Raw genomic sequence first — 4,611 nt, 5'->3', positions numbered from 1 at the left:
AAGGTGAGGGTGGTGTCTCTGCAGGCCAGCTCCTGACGGGCGTCCTCGCGTAGACAACAGCGGTAATGGTCGATCAGGGCCCTGTCGCTCCATCCAGCACCAGGAGCCAGGGTCCTAAACTCCAGAGCAAACGCCTGGGTGCTCTTCGTCTCCTACCTCAGATGGTGGATCCTCTTCTCCACACACAGCACTGGCCCACTCCAGGGCTTTCCCGGTGAGGCACGAGACGAGGGCATAGCTCTTCTCACGGTCCGACGGAGCTGGGTGGACCGTGGCCAGATACAAGCTTAGTTTGAGGAGGAAACCCTGGCAGCCGGCAGTATCTCCGTCGTACCCCTGTGGCACTGATAAATGGATCCTGCTGGGTTCAGGCGGGGAAGGGGCGCTCAGGGGAGACCCCGGTTGTGCTGGTGGAGGTTCTGGAAAAACTCAGTGTCTCCCAGCGGTCCATATTCTGGACAACGCGATCCATGGCGGCGCTCAGATTGTATATCATCTTCGCATGTTCCATGACGCACTCCTCCACCTCCATGGCCGGGGTACCTTCTCCTGCTGACTTCATGTTTGGTGAGAGATTCTGTCAGAGTCGTGTGTATAGGTGGCAGGAAGTCCGGCGCTGGAGAATCAAACTTAATGAAATGGAGTTGTTTAACTTCTCTAGGGTAGGGGGCAGCATTTTCACGTTTGGATGAAAAACATACCCAAATTCAACTGCCAGTTACTCATTGCCAGGAGATAAGATATGCATAGTATTAGTATATTTGGATAGAAAACACTCTGAAGTTTCTAAAACTGTTTGAATCATATCTGTGAGTATAACAGAACTTATTTAGCAGGCGAAACCCCGAGGACAAACCATGCAGATTTTTTTTCCTTTGAGGTCACTGTCTTTTCAATGAAATTTCATTGGGGAACCAGATTTCTAAGAAACTTGCTTGCAGTTCCTACGGCTTCCACTGGATGTCAACAGTCGTGAGAAATAGGTTGAGGTTATTCCTTTGTGTAATGAAGAAATACGGCCATCTTGAAGTCGGGGCACTCCTGGTGTCCGAGACATGCGTTTCAATCAAACAGAAGGCATGCTACATTTCGTGTTAATCCTGTATTGAACACATATCATCCCATATTCAATTTTATCGATTATTAACGTAAACAAATACCTAAGGTTGTATTACATATCAAAGGTAACCTTTGATATATTTTGTCGTCATGTTTGAGCAAGTTGGAACTGGTGTTTTTCTGGATCAAACGCGCCAAATAAATGGACATTTTGGACATATATCGACGGAATTAATCGAACAAAAGGACCATTTGTGATGTTTATGGGACATATTGGAGTGCCAACAACAGAAGCTCGTCAAAGGTAAGGCATGAATTATATTTTAATAATTTTGTGTCGCTCCTGCAGGGTTGAAATGTTTTCTCTCTTTTGTTTACAATGGTGCTATGCTCAGATAATAGCATTGTATGCTTTCGCTGAAAAGCCTATTTGAATTCTGACATGTTGGCTGGATTCACAACCAGTGTAGCTTTCATTTGATATCTTTCATGTGTGATTTAATGAAAGTTTGATTTTATAGTAATTTTCATAGTCATTCATTTTAATGTGGCGCTATACATTTTCTCAGGCTTTTTGCCAAGTGATACAGTAGCGTCTTGCCTAAACTCATATTTTGGATATAAATATGAACTTTACCGAACATAAAATACATGTATTGTCTAACATGAAGTCCTATGGGTGTCATCTGATGAAGATTATCAAAGATTAGTGATTAATTTTATCTCTATTTCTGCTTTTTGTTAATGCTCTCTTTAGCTGGAAACATGGCTGTCTTTTTCTGTGACTTGGCTCATACCTTACATAATCGTTTGGTGTGCTTTCGTCATAAAATCTTTTTGAAATCGGACACTTTGGCTGGATTTACAACAAGTGTAGCTTTAAAATTATGTAAAGAGGTTTAATGACTGTAACCAAAACATAACTCCAAAACTATGAATAAAAATAAAACAAAGTGGGTACGAGGACCCGTCGCGCACCAATACAAACAACACAAAATAACAAAATAACAAACAATCTCTGACAAAGACATGAGGGGATACAGAGGGTTAAATACAGAACAGGTAATGAATGGGATTGAAACCAGGTGTGTAGGAAGACAAGACAAAACCAATGGAAAATGAAAAATGGATCAATGATGGCTAGAAGACCGGTGATGCCGAGTACCGCCCAAACAAGGGGAGGCTTCGACTTCGGCAGAAGTCGTGACAGTTATGGCGTTGGAAATTGGAATGGTCGTAGAGAGCCAAGTTCACCCCCCATGTATGTGCATGTTTAATCAAATCACATTTATTTGTCACATACACGTGTAGACTTTACTCTGAAATGCTTGGTTACGAGCCCTTCTTAAAGATGCAGAGGTAATTCTTTTTTTTTAAACTTTTTTTTATTGTAACAGGAGGATGATAATACACAAGAATGGAGATATATACAGGAAGTACCAGTACCAGATCAATGTGCAGGGGTATGAGGTTTTTGAGGTAGATATTTACATGAAGTCAGAGTAAAGTGATAGATAATAATAAGAGTTTATACTATATGTGAGTGTATGTCCCTCCTGTGTGTGTTTCAGGGGCTGATGGATCAGTGATTGGAGCAGATGACTACAAGGAGGAGTATCTGAATCTGCTCAAAATGCATGAAAATGAACAGAACTGTTCTGTTATTCCGGTGTCTCTCTCTGTCATATCCTATTCTTCTGTTGCTACCTCTGTGTCTTGTCTGGTGTGTCTCTCCATCACCTATTATTATTTTGCTGTCTATGTGTCTTGTCTGGTGCCTCTCTCCATCACCTATTCTTCTGTTGCTGTCTTTGTGTCTTGTCTGGTGTGTCTCTCCATCACCTATTATTCTGTTGCTGTCTCTATGTCTTGTCTGGTGTGTCTCTTTAGTTTTGCAATCCAAAACGGTCAAGGGGATACTGGGGTAGTTTAACCGAATTGATGATTACTTGTTTATTGCCAGTTGTGTGCATGTGGACAGGACTGAAACAAACTGTCACTACTTCCACCGAAGGTGGCTCCTCTCCCTGTTCGGGCGGTGCTCGGCGGTTGTCGTCGCCGGCCTACTAGCTGCCACCGATCCCTTTTACCTTTTCGTGTGTCTGTCTGTATTGTTTACACCTGTGTCTTACACCTGGACCTGCAGTACCTCGTGGATTGGGAGGGGTACGGTCCGGAGGAGAGATGCTGGGTGCCGGTGGAGGACGTCTTGGACACATCTCTACTGAGTGAGTTTCACCGCCTCCATCCGGATCGCCCTGCGCCTCGTCCTCCGGGTCATCCTCGAGGCCGGGGGGGGGGGGGTACTGTCACAACTTCCACCGAAGGTGGCTCCTCTCCCTGTTCGGGCGGTGCTCGGCGGTTGTCGTCGCCGGCCTACTAGCTGCCACCGATCCCTTTTACCTTTTCGTGTGTCTGTCTGTATTGTTTACACCTGTGTCTTACACATGGACCTGCAGTACCTCGTGGATTGGGAGGGGTACGGTCCGGAGGAGAGATGCTGGGTGCCGGTGGAGGACGTCTTGGACACATCTCTACTGAGTGAGTTTCACCGCCTCCATCCGGATCGCCCTGCGCCTCGTCCTCCGGGTCATCCTCGAGGCCGGGGGAGGGGGGGGGTACTCTCACAACTTCCACCGAAGGTGGCTCCTCTCCCTGTTCGGGCGGTGCTCGGCGGTCGTCGTCGACGGCCTACTAGCTGCCACCGATCCATTTTTTATTTTCGTTTGTGTCTGTCTGTATTGTTTACACCTGTGTCTTATTAGTTGATTTCGGTGGGTATATTTACCTCCGCTGCCTGTTAGTCTTTGTGCGGGATTGTTTTTCTGTGATTACGTTAGTAGGGGTGCGTGTCTGCACCACGGGGTTTCTTTTCTCTTGGCAGTTGTGTGGTTTGGTATTGAGTTTTGGAGTAGAGGTTTCTCCTCCGTGTGTGGCGCTTTATTCCCTGTGTGTGTGTGGCAATCTCGTTTGGGCGTGTTTCAGTCCCATGTTTGTAGTTGAGTTGGGACTGCTCAATAAACATTATTTGCCACTGGGATTTCCTTGCTCCCCTGCTCCTGATTCCTGCACTTCCCTCCATTAGGAGGCACGTAACACAAACCCAACCATCATTTAAGTTGTGATGCAGTCATGACCACAAGTTTCACAAAACTCCGTTTTGGACGAGACTGACTTTATGACCAAAATTATCCTATTTACACTTTGTAGTAATTTTTGACAGTGTAATAAATGTTTCTGACTCATGTCGATACCACAGTCTGTTTTCTAAATGAGAATATCGTTTTTAGAGGCAGTTGTTCTTTAAAGTTACTGTATACTGACACGACAAGGGAAATTCAACTGTAAAGAAAATTTTAAGTGTCCGCATAACAACACAACTCCTAACACGACAGACAAGAAGCTAAATAGCCCCTAGGCTATATGAATATAAAGACACATGAGCCAAAAACATTGACCTGAAGAATGGAATAAGTTATAAGACCTCTATGATTAATTTTATTTTGGCACTTCTAACAGCTAATGTGAGATTTTTAGATTACATAACATTTG

General features: G+C 44.6%; 1 long non-coding RNA gene across 1 annotated transcript; it reads left to right on the top strand.

The window, feature by feature from the left end:
• The first annotated feature begins 1,615 nt into the window (after positions 1-1,615).
• On the top strand, positions 1,616-4,097 carry LOC139536047 (uncharacterized). The gene is made up of 2 exons (XR_011667250.1): positions 1,616-2,538; positions 2,631-4,097. It is a non-coding gene; the product is annotated as an uncharacterized lncRNA (long non-coding RNA).
• Positions 4,098-4,611: the final 514 nt, after the last annotated feature.

Source organism: Salvelinus alpinus, chromosome 12 (assembly GCF_045679555.1).
Source record: "Salvelinus alpinus chromosome 12, SLU_Salpinus.1, whole genome shotgun sequence".
NCBI classification, from domain to species: Eukaryota; Metazoa; Chordata; class Actinopteri; order Salmoniformes; family Salmonidae; genus Salvelinus; species Salvelinus alpinus.
The sequence above is the reverse complement of the archived record's forward strand: the minus strand, read 5'-3'. Positions and strand labels throughout refer to the sequence as shown.